The 15,695-nt window shown below is 42.3% G+C and overlaps 1 pseudogene; it reads right to left on the bottom strand.

The window, feature by feature from the left end:
- Positions 1 to 13,411: 13,411 nt before the first annotated feature.
- Positions 13,412 to 13,593, bottom strand: LOC111590958 (uncharacterized; annotated as a pseudogene).
- Between the last annotated feature and the right edge of the window lie 2,102 nt (positions 13,594 to 15,695).

Here is a 15,695-nt window from a genome sequence, read left to right as displayed (position 1 = left end):
CTATGTGGTTGGATAGTCTGTGTTGGGACTGTCTGGTCGTGTCGGGCATTGCCTGCGAGCCTTGTGGTGGGCCCTGTGTGGTTCCAGACTGTCTGAAGTAGGGTGTTGGACGGTCCGTGAAGGGACTGGATGGCCCGAGATTATATCTATATGGTCCAGTATTGCCAGCATCACTTGAGAGACATACAGTGGTCCCTATAGGGTTCCGGACTGTCTAGCATAAAGTGTCAGACAGTCCGTAGGAGGGCCGGACAGTCCAGGATCGTGCTCAGACTATCCAGCTATGCTCAGAGCCAACCTACCATACAGAGGATATTGTATCAATGGTTGCTTTGGATATGAATTTATCAACATACAATAATATGGCAGGGACTAAGAAAGCCATTTGTTGTCGATGTATTTAGCGTAGTTGCTTTAGTCTCTGATATATGTGACAGAAAATTAGGCATATGAATTTTTACATGTGCGGCAAACTTATCAATAGACTCCCTCTGTTGTTTGAATGTATCATTACAATAATACTTAAGATATTGGATGTCATGGGATGCCACGGTTTCACTCACAGTGGGGTCTACAGCAATGCCGTCAAGGAAGCACACTCTATTTCCCTCACCTAGACGACCTTTTGGTGACGATCCATCTTGAAGTGCGAGAGGTACTACCTCTCCATCTCCTTCTTATCATCTTCAAATTCTTGCTTGTCGTCGGCCGACAAACTCCCAAAAGCCAGCCTAAGGATGTCGTTGCCTTGGGAATGCCACCGAGATATTTAGAATCAGCCATTGCAGTCTAAATTTCATAAACCTGAAACATAGTGTTCCCCAGCGGAGTCGCCAAAAAGTGTATTGGCGCCTTTTTAGACCAAACACTAACGATCCCTAGATCGCCCTCATAGTGAGTCCAGACCTTGGGGATGATCTCTAGGTCTAGCCTATAGGGAGTCGGGGCCTTGGGGGAGCGAGGTGGTAGATAAGATGGAAGACAAATAACACTATCTCTACAATGCGGTCTTTAACTCCACTTCTATGTTGGCCCCTTCTTAGGGCCAAACAACAACGAACCCTAGGGCCTTCTCGTGATGAGCAGGATCTTGGGTTCCGCTCTACGAGGTGCTGGTCGGTCTGCAATAGGTCGTCGGGCCGGTCCGCGACATGGGACCAGATGGTCCGCGACCCTATTGCATGAGTATATCTTCTCTGCGCGCTGACCGGACGGTCCGTGATGGCACAGATGGTCTTCTTCTCCGTGAAGAACCCTAGAACAAGCCCCTCGGGAGAGATCCCGCTGAGGTGGAGAGTTCCAAAGTGTGCCCGGTATCCACAGGCCACCCGAGGCATCTTCGGTCGGTGTAGAGTCGAAGAGAGATGGTTGTGGTAGGTCACAAATTGATCTAAACTAAGGCTACGCTACGTCTACTCCTAAGGCATGAAAGATAAATGCAGATAAATAGATTGGTTTGATTGGAATGTGTTTGGGGTTATCAATCAGCCATACCCCTTTATATTTATAGGGGAGGAGGTATGGACCTGTTCCTAGGCAAGATTCAACAGATTCTCACGGATAGGTTAGGATAACCACGCACGGAAAAAGTACTCACACACGTGTTTATCTGGTCATGGGGGTGTGGACCGTCTTGGCTCAAGGGTCGGACCGTCCGGCCACTTTTGGTGTTCAACCAAAAAATGTGTTGGTGCTTTTTTGGGCCACACACCAACGATCCCTAGATAGCCCTCATAGAGAGTTCAAACATTGGGGATGATCAGCGATGTGGTAAATAAGATGGAAGACAAATAACACTACCTCTGCAATGAGGTCTTTAACTTCAATTCTATGTTGGCCCCTTCTTGGGGCCAAACAGCAACAAACCCTATGGCCTTCTAGTGATGAGCATGATCTTGGGTTCGGCTCTGCCAGGTGCCAGTCGGTCTGCAGTAGGTCGCCAGGCCGCCTGGTGGTGCTCCTTGTGGTGGCGCAGACGGTCCGTGGCCCTGCTACAGGAGCAGATCTTCTCTGTGCGCTGGCCGTCCAGTCCGCGATGGCGCAGAGGGTCTTCTTCTCTGTGAAACCATAGAACTAGCCCCCGGGAGAGATCTCGCTGAGGTGGAGAGTTCCAAGGCGTGCCTCGGGATCGGCAGGCCACCCTAGGCATCTCAAGGTTGGCGTAGAGTCGAAGAGAGATGGTTGTGATATGCCACAAATTGATCTAAACTAAGGCTACACTATGTCTACTTCTAAGGCATGAAAGATAAATGCAGATAAATAGATTGGTTCGATTGGAATGTGTTCAGGGATTCTCAATCGGTTGTACCCCTTTATATTTATGGAGGAGAAGGTCTGGATCTGTCGTTTCTAGGCGAGACCCAATAGATTCACACGGATAGGTTAAAATAACCACGCATGAGATAATCTCGTCCGTGTTTATCTGGTCACGGGGTTGCGAACCATCTGGGCTCTAGGACCAAACCGTCCGACCATTTTTGGTGTTCAACAATACAAATAAAGTATTATAGCTGAAAAAATTATACTCCCTCGGATTTTTTATATTTGACGTCGCTTAGTTCAAAATTGAACTAAACAGTAACAAATATAAAAGTAAGGAGGTAGTAATGGTCAATACACGACAGCGAAACCAGAACCACGGTTATCCAGGTTTCCGCCGTTTCGGGATCAATGAATAAATTAAAAAAAGACGAATCGTTCCATATATACCATGCCAGGTAATCATCAGGAGCAGTGAAAGGTGAAAATTAAGGCAACATATCTGGTGCACATGGAACATTGGTGCACATGGTGCACATATTAAATCATCACCACTCATTTTAAATCTAACGTTTCTAGTTGTTTGGTAATTTTACTAAGAACACCCTTCAACGTGGTGATGTCACTACCGGAATCGCATTCTTTGCCGAGTGTCTAAGACACTCGGCAAAGGCTATTTTACACTCGGCAAAGATTTCATCGGCAAAGGGTTCTTTGCCGAGTGCTTTTTTTCGGACACTCGGCAAAGACTTTGCCGAGTGTCAAAAAGCACTCGGCAAAGAAAAACACTCGGCAAATTAAGAATCGAAAAAATTTAAAAAAAAACAGCAAAACATTTTTTAAATTCTAGGAACAACTCTACAACCCTTCCTATTACCTTACCCGTTGCCCTATCATTTTTTACTATTAGTTTGAATCAAACTTATATGTTTTGTAAATGGTGAGATTCGAACTCGCAACCTCTCTCTCACGCATAACCTCCTATACCACTACACTACTACACCAATTATGTTTATATTACGTTTCCATTCCCCATATACTATAACAAATCGAGAGTAATTTGATTATTTAAGGCACTAAATGAGTTCATTTGAAAATATGACCAACTATAAAGTTGCATAACTTTTTGAGATCTAAAAGTTTTATTTTAATAGTTTCTACATCCGAGACCGTTTATAAAATTTGAATTTTAAATTTAAAAACTTCACACGAAATTTTCAATGATAAGATGATTTCAAATCAAAAAATTGTCAACTACAAAGTTTCATTACATTTCAAAACCTACAACTTTTATTTTGATGGTTTTTCCATTCGAGACAGTTTGAAAAATTCAAATTTCAAAATTCAAACATAGTTTTGCATAACAAGATGATTTCAAACTAAAACATTGTCAACTACAAAGTTTCATAACTCTTCAATACCTACAACTTTCATGTTGGTGGTTTTTCCTTTCGAAGTCGTTTTCAAAATTCAAATTTTAAATTTTTTAAATTCAGACGTAGTTTTCGTTGACAATATGACTTCAAATGAAAAAGTTGTCAACTATAAACTTCTATAACTTCTCAAGATCTACAAAGTTTATTTTGGTTGTTTGATAATTTGTTTATCTCAGATGATGGTTCTAACAATATGCACAAATTCTATACGTCTCTCTCGTAGTTTCATAAACTATACGAGAGAGATATGGGTTTTATGAACAAATTTATTTTTATTTTGTCATATGAAGAAATGTTCAATATATAAATTGTACATCATGATGAGTTATACAAATTTGTAGTTGAAAACTTTTTCATTTGAATTAATTTACTACTTTAAAATGTGATTTTTAAATTGACTTTGCCTAGTGTTGGAGAAAAAACACTCGGCAAAGAGCTCTTTGCCGAGTGTTGTATTTGTGACACTCGGCAAAGAGCCCTTTGCCGAGTGTCAAAAAAAGACACTCGGCAAAGAAACTCTTTGCCGAGTGTCAAAAATAAAACACTCGGCAAAGAGCTTCTTCGCCGAGTGTTTTCTTTTACCGAGGGTTTTTTGTGTGGCACTCGGCAAAGAGCTCTTTGCCGAGTGCCCGAAATAAAACACTCGGCAAAGAATATGGCACTCGGCAAAGAGCCAAATTCCGGTAGTGTGTGTAGTGGTGGAGGTGTTATTTGTAAATTAAATAATCAACTAGAGACGTTAGATCTAAAATTAGTGGTGATGATTTAATATGTGCACCATGTGCACCAATCTTCTATGTGCACCGGATATGTCCCCGAAAATTAAATACATGAAGCGAAGAGAGGACTGTTAGTTATCAGAAATAACTAGCAGCAGCTAATCTCGTCAGGAGCAGGATTGGAGGAAAGGAGGCATATATATGGACCACGGCAGTTTGGTCGGTTTGGGATCTCGTTGTACGAACGACGACGTCCCACGTTAGCGTGCGCCCCGGCCGGCCGGCGGCCCCATGCATTCTGCATCGTCATGCATGCATGTCAAAGCTCCTTCAGCCGCCCAGTCAAAGGACACATGCACCATATGTATGCATCAGCTGCGAATTCTAATTTGATATCTTAGATCGAGCTTGCTAGCTAGATCGATGCATGGTGTGGGGTTTAATTAATCTTGTGATCGTATCAGCGAGGGGTACGACGTGACAAGTGGACAAGTGGTGCATGGCAGGCGCATGCATCGTCGTCGACGACGGAGAGAGAGAGAGAGGTGCATGGCAGGCGCATGCATCGTCGTCGACGACGGAGAGAGAGAGAGAGAGAGAGAGAGAGAGCAGCCGGATCGGAAAACAGTTTTGGCAGTTGCATCTGGTTGGACGTACACTATACCGCCGGCCCCGCGAAACCGATCTCCCAGTTGGGACCTTTTCTACTGTTTGGAAAACGACCGGCCGGCCGTGTCAGACGATGGAACGACGACGACGACGGATCGATGTGATAGCGAAGATCGCGCGGGACAAGGCTGCGTGCATCCATGGCATGGCGATAGATGTGTGGGACGGCCCGGCCGGCCGGCGGGTGGCTGATATCGTATCCTCGTCATCATGTGCATGCCGGCAGATCGCAACTACTCCTTTCCGGGGAATTTAAAGCGCTGACGCACCGGAAAACGATCCGTGTCTGGACGCTGTTCCCGGACATAAGCAAACCTTGCGTGCACCCTTTGTACCCACGAGTAATGGCGGCGGTTGCCTGCACCTGCAGCAGCTGATGCTGTTAAAAAGGAAGGGTCACTACTTAGAAACATGACACACAATTTTTTTGAAAAAAAATGAAAGTTAGTTCATTTTCATGCCACTCTATGGCATCAACATGAATTACACAAAAGCTAAGTGGTATATGTATACAGTTATAATCCTAAAAAGAAGTAAAGAACGTGTATCACTACCGGAATCAATAGCTTCGCCGAGTGCCGGAAGCACTCGACGAAGCCTTAAAAACACTCGGCAAAGGCTTTGCCGAGTGTAACACTCGGCAAAGGCTTTGCCGAGTGTAACACTCGGCAAAGAAGGCTCGGCAAACAGTGCATCGGCAAAGACTTCTTTGCCGAGTACTTTTTCTCGGGCACTCGGCGTGGACGGTGCACGACGGCGAACGAGCGTGACGGCGTGGAGGTCGTGAGCGGTTGACGGCGTGGAGGTCGTCGGCGCGGGGTCGTCGGCGGTCGTGGGCGGCGCGCGGGCGCGCGGCGAGCGGCAGGCGCACGGGCGAGCGGGCGCAGGCCGGCGGCGCGTGGCCGGCGGCGAGGGTGGGCGTGGGCGCGACGTCGGCGGCGAGGGTGGGCGCGGGCGTGGGCGCGTGTAGCGAGTGAGCGTGAGTGAGAGAGAGAAGAAGGAGAAGCCGTCGGATCGGCTAAGTTTATGTTCTTTTCCGAGTGCCCGCGATGCGGCACTCGACAAAGATTTTTTTTATTTTTAAAATATGGTTTGCCGAGTGCCAGATCGGCGGCACTCGGCAAAGGCGCCTTCTTTGCCGAGTGCCATCCGGGGGCTCTCGGCAAAGGCTACTTTCCTCTTCTTTGTCGAGTGCCACCCCTGGACACTCGGCAAAGCCTACTTTGCCGAGTGTCAACCACTCGACACTCGGCAAAGTACATTTGTATTTTTTTTTTGTTTTCAGCACCAAACTTTTTGTGGTATGTTTCTAAACTATATAGATCTACATGTATCATTTTGGGACAATTATAACAGTGTTTGCAATATCTAGTAGATTTAGTTCGTTTATTTGAATTTCTTCGGAAAATTCAAATTTGAACTACAGGTCACTCGAAACTTGGAAAACCGTGCATGAAAAATGATATTCATGGTACTTAGCATAAGTTACGACCGATTTCAGAAGCGTACCGGAAACTTCGAGCAACATGCTCACTAAACATGGCTGTGAACTTGGCATCCACGTGTTTAAAAATTGTATAAAACACAAACAAAGTCAGAAAATCATGAAACTTGTCCCCGTGTCATGATATCATATGTATAGGCTGTAATAAAAATTTTAGAGTATTTGGAGAAAGTTGTGAGACACTATGTGTAGAAACCTAAGAGATCCACATTGAAACTCTATGATTTCATGTGTAGTCCTCTTAGGTTTCTACACATAGTGTCTCACAACTTTCTTCAAATACTCTAAAATTTTTATCACAGCCTATACATATGATATCATGACACGGGGACAAGTTTCATGATTTTCTGACTTTGTTTGTGTTTTATACAATTTTTAAACACGTGGATGCCAAGTTCACGGCCATGTTTAGTGAGCATGTTGCTCAAAGTTTCCGGTACGCTTCTGAAATCGGTCGTAACTTATGCTAAGTACCATGAATATCATTTTTTCATGCACGGTTTTCCAAGTTTCGAGTGACCTGCAGTTCAAATTTGAATTTTCCGAAGAAATTCAAATAAACGAACTAAATCTACTAACGATTGAATCTCTGTTATAATTGTCCACAAATGATACATGTAGGTCTACATAGTGTAGGAACATACCACAAAAAGTTTGGGAGACAAAATCAAAAAAATAAAAATATACTTTGTCGAGTGTCTAGAGATGACACTCGGCAAAGAGGTCTTTGACGAGTGCTAGATGTGTGACACTCGGCAAAGAATCCTCTTTGCCGAGTGCCAGCCGCTGGCTCTCAGCAAAGACTGACGGCCGTCAGCTTTGGGACGGCCGTTGACGGCCCTTTGCCGAGAGCCCCCTTTGCCGAGTGTTTGACACTCGGCAAACTAGTCTTTGCCGAGTGTCGTCCTGTGCCGAGTGTCCAGCACTCGGTAAAGAGCCTCGTTGCCGAGAGTCTAGCTTTACCGAGTGCGGCACTCGGCAAAGCCTTCTTTGCCGAGTGCCCGACAAAAGGCACTCGGCAAAGATTGCAACACTCGGCAAAGCCTTGGATTCCGGTAGTGTATGTTTCCATACGGCCGGTCAGTTTTATGTGCTTCTACAGAAAGACTAGAGATTAGTTTGGCTATTTCCTTTCCATTCCTTTTCCTACCATGTATTCTACAAGTCATATTGAGGGTTATTATTCTGAGCTCTCTATTAGGCCATGTTCGGGTGTAAAGGGAACGGAGGGGATTGAGGGGGTTTAAATCCATTTCTATCCAATTTTGACTAAGAAAGTATTCAACCCCCCAAGTTCTCTCAAATCCACCCCTAACCGAACAAGTCATTAATACGGAACCGTGATCCCTGAAGGCTTTGTGGAACTGAACAATGCCAGCTTGGTGGAGAAGGTGGACGACAAGACGACCAACATGTTCCAAACCTATAGTATGAACACTAGATTGTCAAGGACTAGGAGGTCCTTAACTTCTGATGGCGTCACTATCACATGAGATCCTCAACGTATCATCAGAGTCGAGTGCATCGGGTGCCTAACTGCAGTTATAGGTAGTTTGCGTCATAGTCGTGTGGACGTGTCATCAACACGGGGATGGCGCTAGCCACCGTATAGAAGGGTACGTCAACCATGGCCAAATGTTTTGGGCACATGAAGCCTCTAGCAAGAGACATCGCCTCCACTCTTCTTACATCCTCGTCGGCCTCGACACCGAGTTCAACCTATTGGTTTGTGTTATAGTTGCACGAGTGGATCTTGTATCTCTAGGTGAGTTTTCATGCAACTGATTAGTTTTTAGAAACACCTCAATCTACAGCGGGGCAGTGGCTCCATAGCAAATCTCGCGGCGCATGATGGCCACGACACGCGCGTGGTTGTGGTCACCGCCACTGAAGCTGCAATTAATCCTGGCAGATGACAAAGAGGGCGCAAGAGACCCAACAATCATCCTTCACCAGTGTCAAATGGAGATCAATCCACTTGCCAGCTATGTGGCAAAAGGGGCCACACTGTTGTTCACTTTTAAAAGTGATTTGATGCCATGTTTACTAGTATCCACCGAAAACAAGTCTGCATCTGCTGCAACAACCTCATTCAACATTGACACCAACTCATACTCTGAAATCGAGGCCACCAATCACATCACCGATGAATTAGAAAATCTCACCATGAAGGACAGGTATCATGGTGGTGATCAAGTCCACACGTCCAGTGGTGCATGTATGGAAATTAAGCAAATTGGTCATAGCATTGTTCGTATTCCAAATCAAGACCTTGTCCTAAATAATATGTTGTGACCCTCAAACCAACAAAAATTTAGCCTCAGTTCGTAAACTTGCTTTAGATAATGATGGTTTCTTTGAATTTCATCCAACTATTTTTTTTATTAAGGATTGAGTAATTACGAGAATTCTTTTGTAAGGCCAATGTGAAGGCGACCTCTATCCCTTAAAGTCTACCCCCAAATAAAAAAGAACTTGGCACTACCACATCTTAGGTGACATGGTAGCACAATTGCTTTAGTCATCCATCTTTGTTAGTAGTCATTCAATAGATACATATTAAAAATAAGTTTCCTTTTGTTCTTGAGAAAAATAAAGTCCATTTGTGGTATTTGTTAACAAGCAAAAAGCCACTAGCTTTCATATCCTAGATCCTCAAGTGTTTCAACTAAACCTCTAGAACCCACTTCTCAGATGTATGGGACCAACTCTAACTTTAGTTTGGGGAAACAATTTCTATGCCAGTTTTATTAATGATTTAAGCAAATTTATGCGGATCTATCTTTTATGCCACAAATCCAAAATTTTAACATTTTTATGATTTTCAAAATATGGTTGAACACATGTTTGATAAAGATTATTTTTCTAATTTGCATATAATATGAGTTTATATTTATGTGCCTTATCATATGTGGTCCAAATCATCCTAGACCGCGGATTAACATGATGTTGAAACTATTTATCAATGAGTCCAAACAGTTATGTGAAGGAGTCAGAGTGTATGCTAGTTATATGAAGCAGAAATTTACAAGCTATTCGCTGCAGCTGCTGCTGCATCTATGGTTGTTGTTTCTACAGTGACAATGTGAAGATAGAGTTGCAGCCGCTGTAAAAAAAGAGCTTCCGAACAACTTTTTAACCTTTGGGCTGTGTATTTTTGGTTGGTCCATGATTTCATGATACAATATTTTTTTAGTATGGAGTGTTCATGTAAATTTGATATGTCCCATGTATGGTAAAAACACTAGTTGTTTTTCCTCTAGTTTTGTGGGAAGAATCTTATTTTGATTACCATAGTCATTTTTTACCCTAGAATGACCCCTTTAGGTTTGAGGGGAACACTTTTACATATCATTACAAAGGGGTCATTGAAGTGTCTAAGTGGAGAAAAGATTACCAATATACTAAATGAACTAGTCCTAGCTCCTGAAATGAGAGGATTAGTAGGATTTGAATCCAATCATAATTAGACTCGCATATGTTGATTATGGGAGATCCCTTATACAAATGTGTTGATTATTATGCACAACATTAACATCATGCACCAGAACGTAACATTGGTGAAAGCATCATAGTGACGTTCATGAATTTCTCAGAGAAATCAAAATACAATGAAAGGGTGAGAAAATACTTAACACAAATTAATCATAGGCCTAGTATTGAGCTAACAGGAAGCGGTGCTAAGCCACACACTCCATTCTGTATGAAAACAAAGAAAAATAATGAAGTGGTGAAGTGGTTGTAAAAAAATAAAAATTCCTTGATGATTTCTCCACATGATTCAAAAGGTTCTTTAATTTTAAGATAGGAAATCTAACTAGTTTAAGAGCCACAATTATCACACAATCATGGAACAACTCCTTCCATTAATGTTTTGTGGATACTTGAGCGATTTTTATACACAACTTTGTGCTAAAGAAATTAAAAAGAAATGGTGGAGCAACTGGAGAACGAGAGTCTGGTCCTCGTATGCAAGTTGGAAAATATTTTCTCCTAGATTATCGAATCCAATGCAATATTTACTTATCCATCTTCCATATGAAGCTAAGTTAGATGACCCTATGCAATATAGGTGGATGTATCATATTGAAATGGTCTTGAAGAAGCTTGGACCAATGGTTGGCAATAAAGCAAGCATAGAACGATGAATCATAGAAGAAATTAAATTTAAAGAGATTGCAAAATTCATAGAGAAACACGATGCTAATGCAACTACTATGTGGTACCATGTAGATGAATCATCCTTCTAACGACCTTAAATTTTTTCAATGAAAGGGCAATATTGTTGGTGCTTGTATAACCCATTATGTTACTCAGGAAGAACATGAGTCTTCTTTGCTTTACATGTACATATATATATATATATATATATATATATATATATATATATATATATATATATATATAAGATGGAACAATATTTAAAGTAAGAGTTCAATTTATTGTCCTTAATTATTAATTTAGAATGAATACAAGTCATTTACATTGGTCTTAGTATTTTTATATTTTATGGATAGTGAGCTCGATTAAAAAAACTAGAAACCAAACATCAACCAACATTGAAGCAACTAGATATGATACGCCACAAAGAAATAGGAGGAGGTCCTCATTTTATTGCTTGGTTTAGAGAACATGTACACCTATCATTCCATTCTATATATGTATTATTGTACTATATTATGTTTGAAGGATCTTATAAACCTACATGACTGATAATTTGTGCAAATCGTTGTCGTACATAATATCTGCATCAATTTTCTTACAAAAGTGTAACTATCAAAAGCTATGGCCAATATGTCATTAATATGTTTTGCTTCTAGTGAACCAAATTTGAAGCCACTTGTCCACTAGTTGTGACATGTAACATTGGAGTTGTAACTAGGACCATCGATGCACAAGGCAAGAAATTAATTATTATGAAGTAATCTAAGACATACTCGAGTATGACTTTACAAAAAATAAGAAACTTAAAGTGGTATTTTTCTATTGTGATTGATTTGATCCCAACTGTGTGACTCGATAAAACTAATTTGGCATAGTTAAAGTCCATCACGAGGAACATTTAAGTGGGTACAACTTTATCCTTGCTCACTAAGTCGAGCAGTTGTATTATATGCCATATTCTAGCACAAGTGCTGATGGCCATTATTTCACCATCTTAGGCTCTCAACTATCATAAGGATGAGAGAAACTTCATGACAAAGTGAATAAAAGTTAATGCTAATGAGTTCCACAAGTTGTGCTGAGATATTTGGATGCATGTAACAAAATATAGCAAAAAATATGCAAAAGGGACAATATTGGCCAACTTCATGAGCTAAGGGAGTCGGGCGACTTAAGCATGGTCGCTCGTACACTCCCTGTCTAGCCTCTGCACTGGCTACTCAGCCACCTGGTTGCCCCCCTTCGGTCCTGCACATGTGAGTATGTGACACAACACAATTCAAACACAATTTGTACAAGATTAACACAAACAAGCCAGAAGACGACATGCCAGCAATCCACGGGCTTGGAATCCAATGGTGGAGAATAAAACACACTTCTAATCAAACGGTAGAGATCTCCAATAGTCAATCGACCTTTAACTGACTTAGAGGAGCAATATTGATCGTTTGATGCAAGATGGGCGATAGGGGATGGCTGGACAACCTCCTCCTTGGACGACCAACCACGTGAAAGGTCGCTCGCCCTGCCACCTCACGTGTTTCAACTGACTTACCCACCTAAACCGACCTTGTGACACTATAAGTACCCTTCGGCCTTGGAGAGCTTTAAATACCCCTAGGAGCTCATTTGTAAATGGAGGAAGAGAGAAGAAAAGAGAGTTACACCCTAGAGAGTCCCTTTTATTTTAGTAGTTTAGGTTAGTTCCTGGGAGTTAGAGTGAGTTTGAGCTTTCGCCTCAGGAGTTCTGGATCCTTCTTGAAGTCTTAAATATATCTCCCTTTGGCACATAGAATTTCGCTCGATGCAAGTTCTTTCATGAAGTTGATAAACAGTTGGCTAACTATGAATAATCCTTTGTAGAGTAGTAAAAGTAATAGTTTGGTCCTTTACTCCTTATTGACCTTCCAGCCTTCCAGTCAACTTTACCTTACTACGGAACACAGGGTCCATATTAGTTTTCCCCATGCACCTATCTTTTATTGTATTTACCCATGTCTAATCACTAATTTGTATACTTACCAAAGTTTACATTTTAATTCAAATTTGAGTTTGGTTAATCCATATCTAGCCTATCGCTTCCTTGTGAAAATATGATACCTAGAATACTCCCCATGAATGGCTACAGTCGGTCTACGTGCGCTTGCGGAGTAAAATCCAATTGACATAAGGACCACCAACAACAAGCTTGAAATCCTGATGGGGAGTGTACAAAGTCAATCCTCGGTCATATTTAGTATAAACATTGATACAATCATATGACTTTGGACTCATTAGTCGGAGATTGTTATGATATAACATTAGTGGAAAAAAGAAACGAAAGCGTCAGAAGGACAAAGTGAGATGGTGGCCTCTTGGAAAGAAGAGAATAGATTAATCCTCATTTTGGTGATAGTTGATATGTAATAGTTTTTACCTTTTAAAATTATATTTTTATTTTGGACATAGCATATTTCACATTGTTAGATTTTCTAATACTAACTGCCAAAATAGGATGCCAAAAATATTACAAACTTAGCGAGATTTTTTTTCAGTCGAGCAATTTTAGTGGCACACAGGACTCCCTATTTCATAGAAGTGTTTCTACCTCGAGCAGACATAGAGAGGTACTGTGACATGTAGCTCTCGTGATGCATGGTTATGCTATGGCATTTTGAATGGTGTTGTATGGTGACCCAGATGAAGTGCCCACCGACTAGGGCACCATACGATACACAATTATATTTGATATCCATAAAAAGTAAATTTAATATCAAAGCGAACATATAGTCAACATATCAGATATTAAACTGTTAAGACCAAATTTTACACTTTATCTTAGCCAAAAGCCCAAAAAAGGTATGGGATGAAAAGGGGGTCCAACTCGTTTTTTATAGCTCTCTTGATCGTCCGTCCTCCTTCAACTAGCTAGCGATGTGGTACTATGTGAGAGCGTTGCCCTATGTGTGATTTCCTGTCATGTTGAGTTTGAGTGGTTTGTCATAGGGCATATATGGTGTAACAATCTATTGATATACGAGATGCAGAGGAGATGAATAGATCTATGCGTTTCACATGTGACACACGACACGCGAAATTGTTGCTTTAAAAGAATAGAGATATAGAACCACGACCCGAATATAACTTTGATGGTGTTTGGTTTGCCGAAATATAACACAAATGGATTACATGAGTAATGAATACTCATACTTTGGTTGAGCACTTTCTAGTAGTACTACTATGCAATCTAATTATAACTAGTGTTCCTCTGGTGTCATATTAGTTGTTATTTAGGACAACGACACGGTCTCCAAAATATAACTTATGGCCAATATTTTTTAAATAAAATAAACTCGTAATATATTTATATTTTTATAAAAGTACTTTTTAAGACAAATCGGTGCACATAAACATTAGATTTCAAAACTAAATAATAAAACTGTTATTTATAGTAAAATTTTTGTAAGTTTGAGTCAAACCTTATCTAAAATGATAACCAATAGGACACCATCGTTACCACCGGTTAAAGATCCCATTACTATTTCTTTAACAACGTCCGGAGTCCGGACCAAACAACACCTTTTACCATTGTTACAGACGCACCCGTTAGAAGGACGCACGCTTAAATTGGGACTGGGCGGTGGCTGCCTCCACTGCACCCTGCTGCCATTGGCCATGGACTACGCGGTACGCCCTTGCCGGTGGCCAAGCAAGCATGCATGCATGCGCGCACGCACGTTCGTCGTGCCGCCCGGCCGGTTTGTTTGCCGTACGTGTCTCTCGCTCGCTCTGCCTCTCTCTGCGCGGGCGCGTACGTCGTCGTGGTCGTTACCCTGGTCGGCGTATAGCGCGTCACTCGAGCGCTGCTGGCCCTTGCGAGCGAGGCGATTGTCGTCGATGCATAGCATGCCTCCCTGTGTCCTGGCCCTGGGCTGTGGCGACGGCCGGCCGGCCGGACGTCGATCGTGGCCGTATGGTGCCTGAGTGTGCTGGGACGTACTAACTGGCCCCGCCATCTGCATGGGCGCATCGACGACCCAACGGCCGGCCGCGCCACATGCGCCGCCCACGACATGCCGGCCATGCACACCGCCCGTTAGGACTCAGGAGTAGTACCATTTTTTTTTACTAGCCAAAAGACCAGAGTTCCAAACCTCGCCGATCCGTCGACGTAGGCACGTAGCGTTCCAGTCCAGGGTGAAGCTAAGGTGACTAATTCGACTATCCCCAGAATTAATTACTAAATCATATCTAGACACTAGAACTTGTTCGATATTTTATTACTGCGCAATACCAAAATTTGACTTTTTACCGAGTGTCAAGCTCTTTGCCGAGAGCAATTTATCGGGCACTAAACAAAACACGCTTTTTGTCGAGTACCACTCTCGACGAACAATGACTCTTATTGGCACAGACCCCTTTTACCGAGCACCAAACACTTGGCATACACCGAAGTATGATAAAGGAGTCTTTGTCGAGTGTCAAGCTCTCGGCGAAATGTGACCATCGGTTAATTATGTCGAGTACCAGGAGTTAACACTCGGCAAAGAAGTCATTTTCCGATTTACAGTTCACCGAGTCTTTTTTGCCGAGAGTAACACTCGTCAAAGAGTTTGCTGAATGATTTCTTAGATTTGTCGAGTGCCTGTAGCACTTGGCAAAGCAGCTATGTCCGGTAGTGGCGGTTGCATTGTTCCTTCTTTGGTCACCGGTATCATCCAGGTTTCGCACCTCTCGTCAATCGCCAGTATCATATATTGTCTGCAGTGCTAAGTTAATTACGTTTCTACTACTAAAACGATTAGCGACGACATTGCTAGATTTCTGCTTCTTCACGATTCTCTCTCCCTCACTCCTTTCTCACTAGGGACGGATCTTGCGGTGCGACCGGTGGGGCTTAAAGGCTCCTCTACGGCTTCTGGGTCTATAGAGCCTCATTAAAATCCATCCTAAAATTTGAAATGT

The sequence above is a fragment of the Zea mays genome, chromosome 2, assembly GCF_902167145.1.
Source record: "Zea mays cultivar B73 chromosome 2, Zm-B73-REFERENCE-NAM-5.0, whole genome shotgun sequence".
Classification (NCBI taxonomy): Eukaryota; Viridiplantae; Streptophyta; class Magnoliopsida; order Poales; family Poaceae; genus Zea; species Zea mays.
The sequence above is the reverse complement of the archived record's forward strand: the minus strand, read 5'-3'. Positions and strand labels throughout refer to the sequence as shown.